Genomic DNA, 21,284 nt, shown 5'->3' with positions numbered 1-21,284 from the left:
GAGGTGGATGTGGATATTCCAGATGGGATCTAAAAAGAACACAGTGGAAGGGCAGAATCACTTCCCTTGAACTACTGGTCACAGTCCTTTTGATGCAGCCTAGGATGCAGCTGGCTTTTCAGATGTGGGTGCACATTGTAGCCTTAGACAGAGATTGTAATTTACAAAAATTAGACTAAAATAAACTTTTTAATTCCCTCCCCTTACCCACATACAAGGATCCCAGATTTCAAAAATGGCCTTGTATTTCTTCCTCAGGAGTCAGATTTGTGCAGCATGGTTTTCGATTCCCCTTCCAAAACACCTCAGGTTAAACATGACAGTCACAGTGTGCTTTAAAAGTTGTGATCTACCACCAACTGCAAATGGTTGAAACCAGTTTTGCATGGATAGCCAAGAGACAGTCTGTTATGGAAATCTTGTCTGTCAAAACAGTGCACTGTCAACTCCTGAGTGTCCAGAGTCATGTTACACCTCTTTTGTTCTCATGGCTGTTTGCTCCAAGTGGCTTGGAGAAATAACTATGAATATGAGAAAACTGGAGGACATTGCTACTAGTAACAGGGACTAAAATCAGAGCAGAAGATCAGCAAGGAGAATTAATAGTGAGCCTTACAAAATAACTATATATTCATTTCACAAAATAAATACATAAAGTGCTTGGCAAGGATCTTATCTCTGTATTGCAATAGTTTTGTGTCCTTTTCACTAGAAAATGAAATATTTGGTACGTGAAAGATAAGAAAGGTGGGAAAGTGGGTAAACAGGGATAAGTGAGTGAATACAAACATCAACATTTGGATGTTGTCACTAACATTCAAACAAGAAAAGCTGCTAGCAGCAGTTAGAGTCTAGATGTCAGAAATGTTTGTTTTTCACTCTTGTAAAGGGCTCTTTCTGTGAAATTTAATTACACAATTAAAGTCATAAGTGTTTTCTGCACATGTAAGATCCACAATCTGCTGAGCAGAGCAGCTCTGTTTTGCAGCTTTATACTCAACAAACTCTGCTGTAGATATTGTCTCAAGCTAAGCCAAATGAAATGCTTCTATCTGACTCGGGCCTCTAATGGCTAGTAAATAAAGACCCTCCTTTTACAAATACCACAGCATAAATGGTGTGTACTGGGAAATATACACACATTCCGTGATACATCCACAGCAAATGTGTTAAGTTTGCATAACAAAATCACATTAACACCACTGCTAAGGCAAGATTCACTTGGGAGAAAAGCAAACTGTGGCACTTGCATATGAGATGAGGATAATTCTCCAAATGCTATCAGAAAGAATGAGAATTTAATTTATTAAATATAAATTTAACTCTATTTAACTCTATGTCATTCTAGTACCAGGAGTTTTCCTGCACAGTTGCATCAAGTGTGATGCTGTGTACATGAGAAATGGAGCAGTAATAACGTGAGTAAAGATCTACAAATCAATATATAGATCTGAAGATTTTGCTGCCTATCATATTACATCATCATAGTTTACATGCAAATACAAAGGTCAGCTGCACTTAAAAAAAATTATTAAAGACAGAGATCCCAGTAGGAAAACAGCTCAAAGGGCTGCACATGCAGGGAGTATAGGAACAAAAGTGAGAAGACAAAGATGTTTCTAAGTAGTTTGCAAAAGTGGCAACAGTTTAACATAAATTGATGTATAGATTCACATTTAAATTTAGAATTGCTTATGTCTCTTAAACTTGGACTTACATTCAAGTCCACTTAAACCAGCCCAGGATAACCTTCTGTATTCCACTTGGTAGTAAGCATTATTTTTTAAAGAGTCTCAAGACAAAACTTCTAACAGCACAGATTTTATGCTGACAAGCATATTTTTTTTCTGAAAGTCTAATTTAACTTTCTAACATTTGGGAAGCATCATTGTAGACTAGGAGATCATTTGACTACATCTATTTCATTTTGATTAAACAGATAGCAATATAGATATTTGTTTAAAAGAAGCAACTTCTACAGCTGTGCACAGACTTGCACAGTGCAAAACTGTGATTTTCCAGCTAACCAAAAAGACTTAAACCAGTCCAAAACCTTTATCAGAACAAAAGTTGATTTTGTTGACATAGCACTCAACTAGTGTCTGCAAATTGCAGTGATGAACATTAACCAGCTGTTAGTGTCCTACTCTGAGGAATGCTGTTTAATAAAGCTGTCGTCCTTATGAAACTGTTTTACTGGTACCTTTGATGCTGCTTTTGAGAAAATGTGTCAAGAGTTTAAAAACTGCCAAAACACAAGAGGCAACTTGAAAAAAAAGGCATAGAGTCAGTTTCCCAAACCCATTATTTCTAGTCTTTCAGATTCATTAAATTTTCTATATCTTTTATTCCAAAAATTCAAGTGGTTTTAACTGAATTGCAATCTGTCCTTTTCATGATTTTTTTTTTTAATTTTTTTTTTTTTTTATGTAGGGCATTTGAAAAACAACAACCAAACTTGGGTTTTTTTTTAATGAAAAAAGGGCTGTATAAACATTTTCCCTGTAATGGGGAAACCTCTCTTCCACTCTTGCATAATATGTGACTGGTTTCTGCCTTCATCTACAATGAGCTGCTCTCCCTTTCGCAGTTTGAGAAACTTTATTAAAGCATAGTCTTTATGTTATGTTTATTCTTTAGAGTGTAAAACTTTGAATTTTGTTTGATTAAGAAGACTGGTGTGGTTTTTTATTTTTAGTATTTGATCATTGTCATTAGGATAATTTACATTCCTCAGAGAAAATTAGAAGAAATAAATAGCATTGCTACTTCCCAATTCCCCTTCCATCTGACAGGATACTCCACCAAACAATAAACAAATCATGTATACCTTTATTTATTCATTATACCCTGTATTTAATATGCCTATAAACTTTTTAGCTTATTCATCTTCTGTTCACTTGTAAACTGAACCACACAGGATGTACAAAAATGATTTAATAGATTATTCAGAATATATTTCAAAGAGATCTTTCAATGCATCAGGAAGAGTAAAGTCTTCTGCTTCAAAATATATGCATATATTTTTCTTCTGTCTGAATCTTGGACAAAATCATCACTGCTTATACTCTTTTTCTCTTGTAAGGAAATAAGTAACAGTGCCTGGAGTGCTGTCATTTATTGAATATCTTCCTGAAAGGAAAGGGATTGACTGACTATGACAGCTACAAAATTCCATAACTGTAAATACTAGAATAGATTATATTCCAAATAATAAATTTCCATAAAGTAATTAATTCTGTCTGACAGTCATCTCCCTCCGAGATATGTTAGCTCAAGGCTATTGACTGGGCTGATTACTGCTAAATATATAATACATACTGAATGCTCGTTAAGAATAAAAATTGAGAACAGTTTTGATGCCGTGTTCTCTGTATCTGCCAATATATCTTAGAATGTTAAAAGTGCCAAAGTAACACCAGATTTTAAAACTTTCCTTGTAGGAGACTGAAGTTGCAGGTTTTAAGCAAATTTTCTACCTTTACATTCCTGCCTTAGGGTCTTCCCATTGCAATAATCAACTCCACACAATTGTAAAAAATGAGTAAATTCATAGGGGTAAGCTTGCGTTTTTCTTGGTCAAGATACAAGACATGAGCTTAACTGGGACCTTAGATAGTGTATAAATGAAGGTTTTTTTCTCTTGATGAAAAACAGTATGGCCAGCAGTACTAGGGCAGAGATCATCCCCCTGTATTCAGCACAGGTACAGGATGCACCTCAAATCCTGTGTTCAGTTTTGGGCCCCTCACTACAAGAAAGACATTGAGGTGTTGGGAGTGTGTCCAGAGAAGGGCAACAAAGCTGGTGAAGGATCTGGAGCACAAGTCTTATGAGGAGCAGCTGAGGGAGCTGGGTGTGTTTAGCCTGGAGAAAAGGATACTCAGGGGTGACCTTATTGCCCTCTACAACTCCCTGAAAGGAGGCTGTAACCAAATGGTGGTCAGCCTCCTCACCCGCAACAAGTGACAGGACAAGACGAAATCAACTCGAGTTGTCACAGGGGAGGTTAAATTGGATATTGGGAAAATTTTCTTCAATTGTCAAGCATTGGAACAGACTGGTCTGGAAAGGGGTTGGGTCACTAACTTTTGAGGTATTTAAAAGACATGTAGATGTGACACTAAAGAACATGGTTTATGCATTAATCGTTAGATCCAATGATCTTATAGGTCTATCTCAGCCTAAATGATGCTTTAATTCTATAACTCTTTGACGTCTCCTGCATTTGGACTACTTAAACATCCTCAGATATACACTTAAGTCATCGGATCTGAAGATACGCTGATGTAATTGGGAATATTATTGAAGATGACAGAATTCCAAAAGACTTGGAAGAATAGTCACACCTTCTTTCTTTCTTTCTTTCTTTCTTTCTTTCTTTCTTTCTTTCTTTCTTTCTTTCTTTCTTTCTTTCTTTCTTTCTTTCTTTCTTTCTTTAAAACTTATAAACCATAACTATTATAGGCCATATGCCCATTCCTCAGCATTCAAAGATTCTTTCTTTCTTCAAGCTGGAGACCAAGACATTGAACAATTGATCCAGGTTGAACCCTGGCCAGGCTGTACTGCTGGCTGTGGCTTGCACTTAGTGGAAGTTGTAATGATAAAAATTCCCATCTTCATTGCATGCTGCAATACTACTTAAGAAGCCCCAGAGTATCAAATCTTTTTACTGTTCTCACATGCCATATTTGTATGAGAATCTGTATGACTCAACCCAAATAATTATTAGTAGCAGAAAGAACACTAGAGGTCAGGAAAATATGCTGTGCCATCCAGTGCACATTCCAAACTGCAAGCATAGGGACCAATAAGAATTTAGCCATGATAAGTGTGCACAGTTCCATGATGAATGATGAAGACTGCCAAGCCATTCTCCACCCTACATGATAATGGCAGAGTCTGCCTTCCAAGTCTTTATTCAGTAGACTTAAAACACACTTGTTGACTGGGCTGATGTGGATGATCAGTGAGACACCAAAGACACTAATCTGAAATTAGCTAGAAAGCCCGGGTGAAAGGAGGGGATGAGGGAGAGAAAACTCACATGGGAACTCCCAAGACACTGGACTCCTGGTGTTTGGCCAGGGTCAGTTGAAGAGAATTGGGTTAAAAAACTTCATTTGCTGCAGTCAAATGAAGTGAAACAGCAGCTCCAAAAACACAATCAAGAGTACTACATCCCAAAATACCATGTAAACTACAGAATGGAAGAAAGATAGAAAATAATTTCAGAAATCTCTCTTCGCAGATGCATGCCATAATCACAAGAAGACTACATAAGAGAAATCACTTCTTTTTTTCTATCTTTAAATCATCTCCAGAAAGAAAGGATTGATGGATGTATGTCTATTAAAGAGAAGTCTTCAGATTCACAGTTTTGGTGCCTTTCCTGGAATTAAATGCCTAAATACTGACTACAGCAAAAACCTCCAAACCCTTTGAAAGTGTAAAATGATGACATTTGCAGCTCTTCAGGCCTTCTAGTGGACTATTTGTTTGACATATTGAGTGTGATTTCTCATTTTCACATTTAATCTGGGTTTTCAAATTAGTGAATTAGCATTTTCTAACTCCATCTAAGTACCTTAGCAGTTTTTTTTTCCTTTCCTCACGCTGTTGCAGCATCCCCCACCAGGTTAACTGTGAGATTTAGTTCACTGGTTTTCCCTTAATCTTGACCTGTCTTGTGACAGAGTTTTTTCACAACATGGGGACCAAAACGGACCTTTAACAAGTCTGTTGTAGAGAACGAACTGAATTATGCATGAAAAAATAACAGTATTACGTTGCCCACTGACTTTCAAACTGCTTTTTTGGTATATTTGAAGTGCAGCTTTCAAAGAATGCCCTTCTTAGGATCCCAGGGTTGATCTCCATCCTTTCTCATGTGTCATATAGTGATTTATTAAGTGAGATACTGTGCTGGTCATACTTTTGTTGCAGTAATTCTATATGCTGCATATACACATTTTAGAAATCAAAGGCAGAACACAACAGTACTTTAAAAAAAATGTTCATATGATCATACAGAAATTTGTAGGAAGAGGAAATGTTTGGACAGGAAATCTTCTGGACATTTTGCTTCCATAATACAGGGAAGAGACCTTCCCAAAATAAGCAGTAGCAAATTATTCTAAGTTGGGTGCAGTTTGCATGTAATTAAGACCTCGCATTCTAACTTCAACAACCCCAGAAAAAAACAATCATACATTGCCTCAAAATCTGAATTCAGTATCAGGAAAAATCTAAATCTGCAAAGTTCAAGACTGCTTTGTTCAGTGCTGTTGCTCCAGGGCTTTTGTCTATAATCTAGCAATTACAACATTTGACTACTACTATGAACAATTCCCTATACAGCACTCTGCAGCTCAGCCTGATGCAAACAAGCTTAAGTCTCTATGTCAGATTTTCCCTTCAAATGAGAATTTTTTCACAGGTTTGAATCCCCATCTCTGTCAGCATTAACAAGAATAAGGTAGAGAAAGAAACAGAGAAAGCCTGTCACTAACCTTCTGTAATTAAAATAATAAAATATGAAATAAAATAATAAAATGAAATACATTTGAGAAAGCTAATACTGTGAGGATGAAAGTTACAGTGCTTAATTTAAAATGTGTTAACACAGCTATTTCACACCTTGAGGTTTTATAAGAGAATCACATTCAGCAAGATTTGTAGCTCTCCTTGGAAGGCTGTGAATGTGCAAATCAGGGTATAATTTGATCAATGGCCTAAAAATATAGGGGTTTTCTTTTCACACAAACTGTAGCTGTATAATCTTCTTTTCACTTGTGTTTTATAGACTGCTCTTTCTGTGGGAAAACATGAATGGGCATTAAAAAAAAAGGGAGCAGAGCTAGAAATAATTCATCATTAAATTAAGATATCAAAGACAATTTTTATTTTTTTAATTAAAAAATAAGGAATCACAGTTAACTTTTAAGACAGAATAATCAGCATCTATGAACAGTGATTAATCAAATCAGATTTTTATACAGCAGTCTGAAGAATAATTGAAATAAAAATTAAAAGGATACTTTCACATGAAGTTTTTTACCATATTTTCTAAACAAAACTGAAAATTTTGGCAAAAAAAAATTCTAGATGTATCTTACAGAAGGTAATTAGATGTTTGCCTGTGGTTCAATTACTCAAAAGCATACTACATTTTTTATTAGCAACTAACAGAAGTATTTATTAAAAATAAGTCTTAATTGTAAATGGTTACAGAATATTTTCAGAATTCATCTTCGACACATCTTTACAGCAGGCACACTTGTAGACTAAGTGTTAAGTATAATATATTCCTGAGGCATCTTTTCTTCACTGATATGTTAATACAAATTTAAATGTCCCCTTTAGTCCAGACTCACTACTGAATTTCAGAAATACACTCCCAAGTATCCATATTATTTTCTGTATGTGAAGAATACAAGAAAATTCACTTTTATCACTTGGTTAAAAAATTCATAAATTTTTCCTCTTTGAAAAATCTGATTTTAAAGGAAAATTGTTAATCATTCTTATGTACAAGACAGTAGTGTACTGTGTAGGAAAGAAGGGGAAAAATCAAACTAGAGGTAGAAGTCAACACCACTTAGTAGACCACATGCAAAGTAATGCTTGTCAAGGGTTACAACACAGGTGCAAAATATGATGTGACTAGACTGATGTACTTTCTCGTCTGCTATGTTCTTTCTATACAGCTCAAATTTTTGCAAACAAAATTCAATAAATAAAAGAAGCCACACTTTAATCCAACACAGAAATTCAGCATCATGCTGAGAAGTGGGCATGTATAACCAAAGTTTTTGAAAGGTTGGACAAATGAACATCTCAGCAATGAACAGATGTTTCTGCTCATGCAGAAAATGAATTTACTACTAGCTACTCATCTTTGTCTCCTCCAGCTGCTCAGTAGTAAAGCTTGACCTGATAATATCTTAGGTTCTTCCTTTGTAATATCCCTCAAGAACATCAAGAAAAGAAAGAAAAAGAATATCCCACTAAAAAAAAAGAAAGAAAAAGATCAAAAGGATTTTTATAGCCTTTTGAGATGTGCTTCAGTAATTCTTGGCAAGACATTATTTTCTTGCTAGAACACTTTAGGATAAAGTTGAGTAAACTTTTACTTAGCTCCGTGCATGTACTTTTTTTAGAAGTTTGTTTCTCCAGAGGAAATAAAACTACTATCTTAAGACTGGAGTTCTCATAAGAATATTAAGTAGTTGACAAAAATCTTTCAAAAATAGCCTTTACAGAGCACCAACGAGTTCAGGACGAACAGTATTCATCTCTCATTCAAGTGTGTATAGAAAGTGTTAGTCTCGTCTGTGGACATCTATAAACCATGAAAAAATTGTGGTGTCCTGCTAGGGTACAAACACACAGAAGACCGTCAGCTGTCAGCAGTACAATTCCACAGTTGTTCTATGCCATACACTCCCAGCAGGTGGGCAGTGAAATAACCTTGAGAAAGTAATGAAAAAAAACTGAAAACCAGTGATGGATGTTACAAAGGAACTACTAGATGGCAGTTCTAGGCCTAAAAGGGAGGGAAGATTCTGCCATTATAGTTGATTCTGAAATAAATTTTTGAGCTTCCCAGAAACATTGTCTTTTTCCTCATTTCTCCAGTCAGCCTAACAAGAAACACTGAGCTATTTCCTCTGTTATGTTTTACAGATATCTTTTTTGTAATTATCTCTCAAAAGAGGTAGCACTTTATAATATAATAAACAGACAAGCACAATCTCTATGCATTATTAAGATAATAAGTAAATTTATTCAACTACTAAAATAAAAAAGTTATGCTCATAATAAAAAAATCATAACTTAGTATCAAACATGTTAGATATAAAAACAGTCCAGAAAAGAGCATATTTGATTGAAAGAGAAAAGGGAAATGAAAATCTATACCTTCTACTTAAAGAAAAAAAAAAAAAAAGAAAAAAAAAACAACAAAACAAAAAAAACTAAGTAACTAACAAGCAAACAAAACGTTTCATATCCTTTCAACTGATTTCAAAAACATCTTAATGTGTCCATAGCTGAATTATTTCATCTAGGTCCTATCTTGAATAAATTTTTATTGGAATTATTGAAAAAAAAAGGTCCTAAGATGTTCCAAATTAAAAGGTTATTGCCATCAATAAATTACTCAGACACAGTTTAAAATTCACACTTTATAAAACAGAAACTCTGCTAGTAAGAGTAGTTGCAGGAATTTAGCTCAAGTATCAATCTACTCTCCAATACAGTTATGTTGTTAGGAATTCACAGGAAAGTAGTTTTAAGGTACCAGGCACAGCTGTGGATTTTAGTTTTCTTTGCTCTACGAATATTTGAAAACTACATTCTGCAATAACTATCATAAACACAATAATTAATTATACCTTTTTCCCCATCTGAGAAGCTTGTTAATAAAGAAAATTCAAAATTTTGTACTCAAGACTGGGCAATTGTTCTCATAAACATTGCCAATTTGATGTTTCCCCTGGCAAAACATGAAGTAGCCATTTTTCTTTCAGAAAAAGTAGAATCAAATATGCAAGCTCTGCATGAAATATGTGAATGTGAATTAGTTTATGAACTAACTCAGTCTACACTGCAAATTTCATAAATATATTATACAATTCTCTTCAATCTGCCTGATTGTTATACCGACAGACCTATCACATCCTGTACAATGATCAGTGAATATCTGTGGCTGCTCTGGCTCTCTATATGAGGGACTCCTCAGAGACAGTGAAAATAACAAGTGTGTTGAACCAAAAGAAAGACGTCTGTGCCATAAGAGGCATGCATTACTGATTAAAAATAATTTTGTGCTTACAGTTTCTGTTGGGAGGCTTTTTTGATTGGCTGGCTTGTTGGTTTGATGTGGGCTTTTTGTGCATTTTTGATTTTTTTCCTTTTTTTTCTTTTTGCTTAAGGAAAAGAAAACAACTTATCTCCATGCAAATGGTAAAAGAATAAAACTGGTGAGGATGTGTTTGTTGTGTAGCTGTTAGTCGCTTCTTATCCCCAATTCCCCCCACTAATTATCTGAAGGATCATGGGACTACTTTATGAAAAGTAAGATGTTTGGAGAGCTGTTGGCATGCCTCTAAACATGGCATTAATTAATGCATGAGGTGTTTTTTATATTCTCAGATGAACCAAAAAAAAAGGTATTTAGAATTCCAGATTTTTGCTAGCATCATGCTAAATTGCAGAGCTACTTTCATACCATCTTTTGTGCCATGTATTCTGTGGTAATGGTAACCTTGGGTCACATTAGGCAGACTACATTCTGTATCTTCTAAGCTGAAAAACAATGAATAAAAAGAAAGTTTCATAGATGGCTATATTACAAATTTTCCAACAGTGTAATTCCCACAATTTTTTGTGGGCAGATCTCTCATGTAAGAGTTCATATTAAAGTAAAAAAAAAAAAATCAAGCAGGAATTCCACTTCAGCAGAGAGAATATTTGCTTTTCTGTTGGACAACATACTTGTATATTGCAGTTATATCTAAACATTGCACTGGCGAGGTCATTTCATAAAATTCACTTTCCCCATTCCCAGTATTTTGTTATCTAGATTTTCTGATGCCAGGAGGACTAACAGATTTTAGCAGAAAGAGAAATTCACACATATCTTCAGTATGAGGGTTCAGGGTAAAATCTACATGGCATGGTAGCAATAACTGAAGCGTGATCCATAGGAGAGGTATGCATGTCATGCTGGAGTTGACATGCAGGGTTTCCTTGGAATCCAACGTAGCACGTGGAAAGGATTCGTGGTTTTATGGTGTCCTGGTTCCAGTAAGGAGAGGGTTAATTTTTGCAGTGGCCAGGTGAATAATAAATAATGTCTGCGGAGAAGGGGTTCCTTCCAGTTGAGTAAGGGTGGGGGAGGGAGAGATTGGGTAACACCAGTTCTGAGCATCCACATTTGAAGCCTGTGCCTCTCTTGTTATTAATATTGTAGCTGTTACGGTTCATTTTCTTATCTCATTGCTGTTTCCAGTAAACTCTTCTTATCCCAGTCTATGATTTTTACCTTTTGTGTCTCCAATTCTCCTCTCCAGCCCACCACAGGGAAGGGAGAGGGAGACCAAGGGAACAGCACATGGTTTCAGTGGCAACAATAATTTGGGGAATAACATTCCTAAACCACAACATATGGACACCTAAAAAAGAAAATAAAGTTGGACATAAAGTTGCATTTCTTAGTACAAGACATCCTTCCAAGCAAACTGCTCACACTTTTTCCTAAGTATCCTAACAAATGGCCAGAGAGAGGATTGATATTAGCAATCAGTTTAACCTGCATGTGCCTGGACAGCTGTTCTAACACATTTTTTATATATTTACACATAGGAAAATAATCAAAATTAGTCTCATTTACAAAGAATTTCCAGAGTGTGAACAGGATGAATGTACATGTTTATCTAACTCCATTGTTGCTGCTGTTTTAATCTGCATTTTGCTATTTATGAGAGTTCAGGAAGAAGTGCATATATTTCTTGAGACTCAGAAACTGAGAATCCCTATTTGGCTTCCTGAAGGGAAAAATACTGTAATAACACAAACCAGAAAGCATTACTACTTGAAGAAAAAAATTTACATCTGTCCTATTAAGTGCTGTCTATTTTAGTTGATCTTATATAAAATAAAAATCCATCAAGTTAAAAATGAGATACCTTTTCTCTGAGTAGATTATTCTGCTAATGGATTGCTGATTTTCAGAGTGAAAAAGCCACCCTGAATATTCATGTAATAAACCATACTCATAGAAAGGTTCAGGTAAGAAGGGATGTTTAAAGATCATCTAGTTCCAACCCTCATGCCATAGGTAGGGACACCATGCAGCGATTAGGTTGCTCAAAGCCCCATCTAGCCTCATGTTGAAGACTCCCACAAATGGGGCATCTACAACTTCTCTGGGCAACCTGTACCACTGTCTCACTACCTTCATTATAAAAAAAATACTTCCTGATGTCTACAGGCCATGGATAGTACAAAAAAAAAAAAAAAAAGTCTCTCCATCTTTCTTTTAAACCTCCTTTAAATATTGAAAGACCATAATAGTATGTTCCTAGAGTGTTCTCTTCTCCAGGCTGAAAGATTCCAGCTCTCTCAGCTGTTCTTCTCAAGCAAAGTGTTTAACAGGTCCATGCCTTTCTTATGCTGGGGACCCTGAGCTGGATGCAGCATTGCAGGTGGGGTCTCACCACAGCAAAGGGGAGGGGCAGAATTCCATCCCTTGACCTGCTGGCCACACTGCTTTGGATGGAGCCCCAGATACAATTGGACTGAAAGCACATATTGATGGCTCAGGTCCTGTTTTTCATGTACCAGTATCTCCAAGTCCTACTCTGCAGGGCCTCTCTCAATGCCTGAATTCCTCAGCCTTTACTGATATTGGGGATTTTCTCATCCCAGCTGCAGCAAAAATTTGGATGATATTCCAGTTCCTACCACTCTTGTACCACTGGAGTTCTATTAAAGGCATAATAATGTTGAAGATAGGGAGAAAACAAGTGTGTTGGTTTTGCATTGGAGCCAATCATGGAAATGATTTTTTCTAGGAGAAGCTGTTTAGAACATCCTCTGTGCCTAGTAAAACAAATAGCTGGCTAGCTCTGAGAATTGACAACCGATTAAACTATTAAGAAAGCTAGATCTGCTTCTGTGAGATTCACATTTTAAAGACGGGCAAGCCTGGGAAAAGCTCGTTTTCTTCCAGCCAGGGAACAGGTAAGAGGACGTTGGCCCCACCAGGCCCCACTCTCCTGTGGCCCACGTAGCCTGGCAGGACCAGGCCAGGCCCTGGAGCCTGTTGGGCAGGGGGAGGGGAGGCCATCGGCCCCAGTGTGCTGCAGCTGAGCCCCAGCCTGACTGATAAGATCCTAACCTCCACCATAAACAGCTTTGGGGCTGGCTGGGCAGCGGCGCAGGCTGCTGAGTCATCTTCCTGAGGGGCTGTCCCAGAGTGGCGGGAGATCATGCAGCTGAAACAAGATGAACACAGAAGGGGCCAGGCCCTTTCTCTGGGAGCCTGCCAGGCCCCGGGAGTGGCACCGGGCCTCCTGAGATTCTGACACAGCACCCTCAGCGCAGCCCGAAACTCCATCACCGTGAGTGCTCTGGCCACCAGCCGGCAAAAATCACATGAACATATGCAGGCTCAGGCAAGATTAACCCTTTCAGCGCTGTAAACCTCCCCAAAACAGATGAGACTTGGAGACGTCAATCCTCTCTTGAGTGAGAGAAAAGGACAGAGTGAAGACACGTAGAGAAACAACATAAAGACACCAAGGTCAGTAAAGAAGGAGTCAAGTCCCATATGGGAAAATGAGGAGACATTTTAGCCTTAGGCTGAAATTCTTTTGGTAGGGCTATGGTGATGGACTGTGATACACTAGAATATCCCTTTAATTCATGAAAAAGTGTGGGGAGATGGAGCATTCAAAGTGTAGACATGAGCAAAAGCATCCATACTGAGGCAAGCAGATGTTGAAGTAGTTGTGATCCAAATGAGAAGCTTGAACAGAGAGAGATAAGAGTGATGAAGACCCTTTGCATCCCGGCAAAGAAGAAGACCTCTGTTCCCAGAGATAAAGATGATCTCAGAAATAGAACCTTTGCTTTTGAATACTCATCCTTAAAATAGTACTTCATAGGTTTAACATGGCCCATGAATGCAGCTGTGAGAAGGCTGGAAAAGATAGGAGGAACTTCACGATTGCAGATTTCTGGGCGGATGCTATTCGTGGAAATTAAAAGTCACGAGAAAACTGTTTCTTGTGGAGAAGTCTCCATGGCACGGCAAGAGAGACTCCTTTCCCTACAAGAACTGATGAAAGACTATTTTAGAGGTGGTAAACTGACAGAAAATCCCAGGTTTTGTCTCTACGTTGTCAGTGGGAAAGAGGGTATGGGAGCGAGAAGCGTTCTAAAGGTTTTATTCTTCTTATATTATTCTTTTAGTTCTGTTAATAAAGTTTTCTTTATACCCTTTAAAGTTTTGAGCCTGCTTTGCTCTTCTCCTAATCCTATCTTGCAGCAGAAAAGGAGTAAATCTAGTGGGTGCATAGGCATTTGGACAGAACTAAACCTACTACAAGGATCAGTTGAAAGTGCTTATGAAAACAAAAAAAAGAAGTTTGCAAGAGTATGAACATATAAGACTGGAAAACACATTTATTTTTACTATATATCAGACTTATCTTTTAGAATTATCTTAGAAGTATCTTAACACCAAATTTAGAATAATTCTGAATATGACTGGAGATTGCTGGAAAATGACAGCACATATGCCTAACAGCAGTTGCTACAACTTCATACCCACCTTTCCTGCCTACCTTCATCTCTTGGATTTCTCACTAGTCTCCTTGCTGGGCTTAGGTATAAATGTTTAGATGTCTCTTCTTCTATTAATTCAATCTTTATTCTTGCTGCTGATCACGACCTGCTTATCTTGGAGAAATATGGTTATGATACCTTTAGTATGCTAGTCAGTCACAGCAATGTGAAAGTTATTTCACACTTTTGCATAATGCAATCTCTCTGCTTAATATGCCTTAAATCCTATTTTTAATTAGAAAATCAAAATCTTCAATTTAAAATTTTTGGATTGCTTCATGTCAATAGAAAAAGAAAGTGATTTACATGATATTGATCTCATCCAGAAATCAGAAAAGTAACTCATTGCACATGCAAACAAGCGAGCTTTGGCATAATAAATGAAATTGCTGCATTAATCAAGGGCTATGCCTGAGATTCTTCATGTTTACAAACCTTGACAATCTAAGACTTCTATTTTTCTTGTAAGGACAGAATTCTGTGTACTTGTGTTGTTTTACAAGACCATATCACATTAAAGCATTTCATACAAAACACATCTATATGTGCGCAGGACTAAAGACGTGATATCTTTATTAATACAGTGAGTTAATATTTGTTAACACTAGATTCATTAGTAGCACAGATTTGATCATCATGAGAGTTTTTTCTCAAGAAAATATTGTCAAGTAATTGAATCTGTAAAAATATTTATTGATATGACACACCCTGACTTGCACACTATTTTTATCATGGTTGCCATTCTAAGCAGTGTTAAACTAACTTGCAATGTGTAATGGAAGAGATTATCTTATCCTAAATAACATTGAAGACTTTTATGAGTATTAGAGAAGTGAAGAAATATATTTGTCCGCTTGAATACATGTCAGTTTTGAAAAGCTGTCCTATTTATTAGTGTTTCTCAGTATAAATACCCCCAGCCTCAAAATTAAAATTGTAACACAGTAACACAGGTGGATTAAGAAACTGAAAGCAGAATTCATCCAAATGAGTACTCCACAACAAAGCAAATCTACTGGAAGCTCAGGTGTGGGTTGATGTCCAGCCCTGAAATGGCACCTGCAAAGTATGTCCTGGTTTGGTGGCTTTGCATATCTGATTTCCCTGTAACTTAGCTCATAACAGTCTAGACTGGAACCATACAGTTTCAACATACTAATCTTGGCAAAGAAACAGATCAAAAATCCCCATCTTTCTTGATCTCATCCCTGTTTCTGCCCATATGTTGCTTTCTGTGCTTTTTTTCAGAAAGTTGTCTTTTAGTTTAGATCAGCCTAGTGATTCAGTTTTTACTGAAGACAGAAAAAGCCTGACAGCACAGCCAAGGAAATTGTGAAATCTTACAGAGGGATGAGAAGAAGAAGTAGGAGAAACTGTTTCATAAATTACTTCATAAGCTACCTTTGCTGTTAAAACCAACACATCCTTAAGCACAGTCCAAGCAGAGAACACAAGAGAAGCAACACAGAAGCTAAGGCAGACCTATCGAGGTCATCGATCTACAGCATTCATAGTTCTGCTAAGGTGCATTGCATGTGGCTGCAAAAAATAAGGAAGCACGACATTCTGGCATTCCAGGAGCTGAGTGAACAGACCAGGAACATAATAGCTTTCATTCACTTATGGCTGAAAGCTTTTCAAGACTACAGCCAAACAAGCAAATACAGGTAAAATAAAAGTAAATCCTCGAACAACTGAATCCAAACTCAAATGTTTATAGAACACAGCAGGCAGACCAGAGGTATTTAAATCTCTTGCAATTTAGATGATACTATCACTCTTCACAGCCTGATAGCATAAAGCTCTTCTCTTTCTGCCATTAGAACAGCTTTTCATGGACTGCTGAGCCCAAAATGTGCAAGAGTGTAGTGAAAGGCCTTAAAATAAAAAAAAAGGCTGTCATTTTCTAAGCCCAAAAAGAGCTGCTTTGTCTCCTTCTGCTCAGTGCTGCTCACAGAGAATGGTACAGACCCCACTGGGATGTTCTTGATTCCAAGATGATAAAGTGAAAAAGCTAATATCCCCAAACAGATACCACTTTTTATTTTGTATTTTTAGATAATGATAATTTTGCCTTGGTACACATTAAATCTTAATGGGAAGATAGAGTTGTCTACAAATTAATCAGCAATGACAGATGCCACAGTCTAATTATAGCACTAAAATGTGCAAAGAACTGCAATGAAAACTGATTACTAGCCACATAATTCCTACAATTTTAATTATAATAAATACTTTAAATTACTAATTACATAAGTAAGTCACATTTGCCTACTCCATTTCTTATTATAAAATTTCTACAGCAATGGAGTTGCTATACTATATATTTTTATTCCATTAGTTTACTTATTCCTTTATGACCTATTTCAAATGTTTTTTTTCTGAATCAGAAAATTTAATTTGCATGTTATTTCTGTAAGAAGATGCTTAAAGAAGTAACAGAATATTTAGTTAGTATTTAAGCCACAAATAATACAGAAGAAGAAATGTATCTTTGACATAACATTGAATGGACAAGACGAAATGGCTTCAAGTTGAAGATTTAAATAAGGTAGTAGGACCAATTCCTTCACTAAAGGATGGTCTGACAAAGCTTGGTCAGAAAAGTGGTCAAGTAGTTCCAGAGACTATTTCCAACGGTCTCTGGAAATGTTCATAAATTTGAAGATGTGGCACTCAGGGGCATGGTGCAGTTGTGAACATAGTGGTGTTAACAGTTGGGCTTGGTTATCTTAAAGGCCTTGTCCAACCACATTCTATGATTCTATCTTCTCACTTTACAGGTAGAAACAGTCAATAAACTATCTAAGGTAAACACCCTGCAAAAAAATTCCCTCTTTCTAGAAGCCTAAGAATATCTGGCAAGTCCTGATATATGTCTGCCATGAAGGGCTGATTTCAGGCTATGTGAGAGCAAATACGTGAGAGAGGGAGTTGCAGAACTCAGGAACTCTTCATGAAAGTGGTAAGAAGCATCTTCTATGCTATCTTCAGTTAAAACACTTAAGGATGATGATAGATAAAGGAAGTGGGGCTAAGAAGGCCTGGAAAAGCTCTGAAAAGAGCAAAATATGTACCAAACAAACAAACAAACAAAAAAAACCCTCCAGATGTATAGAATTTCCCTCCAAAAGAGGAATATTATCGCCTGCAAAGATAGAGTTGAAAGAGCCATACTCACATGGCTACTGAAGTTCTAATTTGAGTTCAGAACTCCCATTACACCTTTAAGTAGGACACTCAAGCAAACAAACCAATCTCTGGTGAAAAGAGTGGTATATAAAAACTCTCTTGTGCATCTTAGCATCTTAGTATACTGCCTTAAGAGTTAGTTTCATGATAATTGTGGAGAAAATGGTTGGATAGAATCCCAAGAGGACACCGAGTTCCTTATGAGATACTAAATAAATTTTAACAAAACCAAATTTAAATAGAAGCAGAACTCTTAATACACAAAGGGCAAGGCATGCAAACAATACCTATGTAAGTGCAAGTGCGTGCACACACACACATACACACATATAGAGCTAATTTTTGTCAAATATAACATTTTCCCTCCATGCTTTTGGATATATCATGTAAGAATATCAATCACTTCTGCAGCCCTCCTCTAAGAGTAGTTGTACCCTCACTGTGCATATGCACACCCTCACATTCAAGAAATTTGTGTGTACATGCTAATTGAAGCCTATACAAAAATAGCATTATAGTGGTGGTGCCTCTAGCTTTCATAGGCTGGCCTACAAATCTTTATTTCTTGATAAAACATGCACTTCAGCAAGACAGGCTTTGCACATAGTTGAATATGTGTCTCCTTTGAAAACTACCCTGAATATCCTCCAGTGTTCAAGTCACTTTTTTGAGATCCATTCACATTGAACTATATTCTGCATATGCTAACACCTGTTCTGGAACTGAAAGACAGAATAATGTTCTGATGAGATAGGGAGAAGGGTGGGGAGAGATGCAAAATATTTAAGGCAAAATTTCTGAAAACATAAAAATCTAAATTGGCCCAGATGCTTAACTGCCTTGAGTGTCCCTGGGCATAGAGCTTGTGCCTAATGAAGCAGCATTAGTTTAGCCTTTGGATGTAAGCAACACATTCAGTTGCCCCTGATGCATCACTGAAAATAATTGGACCATGCTAAAGGATATCAGATGAGTGCCAGAGATATATGTCATTCAACATATAAATGTCATAATTATTTCAACTAGGAGAAGAAATGCCCAAAATAAAGCATTTATAAAGGCTGGCAAAATAAAGTGTTTTCTCATTTTGAATATAAATGAATTTAAAAATAAAACTGTTTATTTTCTTTTTAGACTTGCAGTGCTCCCTGGTTTTATCCATAATTTACTGTCATTCATTACTTAAATTACTTTAATTCTGGTAAATTAGTTTCATTTTCTAAGCCTTCTTAGCAAGTCAGTTAAACAGATGGAAAACTGTCAATATTAGAAATATTCTTCACTCTTCAGGGATTTTCATGTGTTTTCCAAACAAAAATGGATGGAACAATGTCCTTCTTTTACAAGATGATGCTTGACCTAGAAAGGAGCAGTAGGCACTTGACAGTATTAAAAATAAAATGTTGAGGGTAAAATCTCATCTCTCCTCTTGCTGGTGAACTGGATGCAAGTTTTGTCATATACACAAAGAAGTCTTAATCTGATTATTTCAAAGTAACTGTGGAACTTCAGCTCATAAAAATTCTTCTTCCTCAGCACTCTTCACTGCAGCCAGGTCAACTCTGCCTGATGCTCCATCTAAGAACAGCAAGGAGACTACTTCAGCCTTGAAAAATGTGGGTGCAACAACTTAGCAGGTGCAACACCTTAGCACAAGCAGTAGCTGTTGATTATTCTAGGTGTAAACTTTTCAGATCCTCCCAGACAGTGAGATTCCTGTGCATTTTACTTCATCAGGGTGCATGGGTGGAGCATGAGAGACAACAGGCATAACTTGAAACAAGGAGGTTCAGACAGGAGATAAGCAGTATCTTTTTCCCTCTGACATTGCTTGGAGCAGAAGGTTGGATAGACTAGAGTATTCTTGAGGTCCCTTCCAACCTGAATCATGGTTCTGAATATGCCAAAGAAATAGCAATATGGTTGTTAGTAGGACTTGCTTTGTGCATTTGAATGAATCAATACAGCAATAGCTACTGCTTCTCCATCTGAAACAGTGACTACATCCCTTTTTGCTAAACATTCTGATAAAAGCTGATATTCTAGCACACAAGGATTTTTTTTTAAATTTTATATAAATTTTTAGACTTCATGAAAATAAAGATCATCACACAGAGTAAAACATACGTATGCCTTGCACAAACCTGAATTGCTACTATTTCTTCAATAGCCATAAAAGTATTTCAGGCTATTTGAAGGAATATTACATCAGGGAAATCAGACCTTGAAATATCTTTGGTTTTAAAGGAAACTAATTAAATTAGAGTCCACCATCATATTAAGTACTATATATTGTTTGAGTCTCAAGCCAAGACATCATTAAGGTGGGGGTTTTGTGGTTTGGTTTGGTTTGGTTTTCTTCCAAATGTAAAAGTTTGTCTCTCTTTCCCACTTCTGTTTCAATGATTTGAACAAATATTGAGATAAACTAGCTATAGTGATCAGTCAATGTGCCACAAATATATAATGAACTTGGAATAGGTAAAAGATAATTATTTTCTTGCTCTCTTGACTATTATTAGAAAAATCCATGCTGTTAAAAAATCAATTTTTTAAAAGACAAGGAACAACATAAGAAGGAATGTGATTTTAAAGTTAACAAATCCCCTAAATGGTCTGATAGCATCATATTTGTGTGTTAGAAATAACTTGATAAGAGAAAGATAATTTTCTTAAAAGGAACTGTTGACTCAGATTCCTAGAAGTATTTCTTTTGAAGCAAGTGTGTATCTTCAATCCTATTTAGCATCTGGAAGTCAGTTTGGCTAGGACACTAAATGCTTACTTTGAGCACATAGATTTTCAGCTTGTGTTAGAAAAGAATCAATCTAGTGTTTCATGCTGCAGTCCTCAACACTGGACTGGGGCGTAAGAGGCCACAATGCCGGTGTTGGGGCCTTTATCTCATACCCATTGCTCAATGTGACATCAATGGATGTGCAGTGAGGGGAATGAGTGGGAAGAAGATCCAGGCTCTGACTGCAGTCTGAGATGTCAGAACCTGCAGCAAAAAGCATACAACAGGTAGTAGGATTTCAGTCTGGGGGGAGTGCAGCGTGATGAGGTGTTGAAATGTAAATATATGTATTTTCTTAGCCTAGAAGGCATGGGCTGATTTGTTGCATAGTGACACACTTCCAAAGAATAGCATGTGCTCCAGGGCATTCTTCAAGTAAGGGCAAATATGGGTGGAAATATCACAAGCAGAAACAAGCTTCAAACTGGGTCTGTCACATATAAATCAGATTTTAACATCCTGGAGATTCATGATGACTCTCAGCTAAATCACCAGAACTGAACCCTAGACATTGTCATCAGAAGGTTGTGAGGTAGGGTAGAACACTGCCTCCAAACTAATCAAAGGCCTCAAAATAAAGATATCAAGACTACAGACTAACAGTGGTATTAGGACAAAATAATTTTAGAAGGATCCATTATTAAGCTGTTAAAAAAAATCCAAGCAGGCATTTTGCTGCCATACAAGATTTAAAATCTTCACATGATAAACTGTTCATGAGTAAAAAAAAGACAAGTTGTGACAGCCATTGCCTGTTTAAATCTTCACAAGGATCAAAGACCTCTTTGTCTTTTGCTTTATGCTTCTGGAATTGGTTTCAGACATTGTCAACACAAATGAAGATGATGAATTTATTGTTTTCAATCCATACTAGTGATCAAAACATTTCTATTCTTGACAAAGATTTCTCAAGAAGCAAAACTAAACCACTTAC

This window comes from Vidua chalybeata, chromosome 1 (genome assembly GCF_026979565.1).
Source record: "Vidua chalybeata isolate OUT-0048 chromosome 1, bVidCha1 merged haplotype, whole genome shotgun sequence".
NCBI lineage: Eukaryota > Metazoa > Chordata > Aves > Passeriformes > Viduidae > Vidua > Vidua chalybeata.
The sequence above is the reverse complement of the archived record's forward strand: the minus strand, read 5'-3'. Positions refer to the sequence as shown.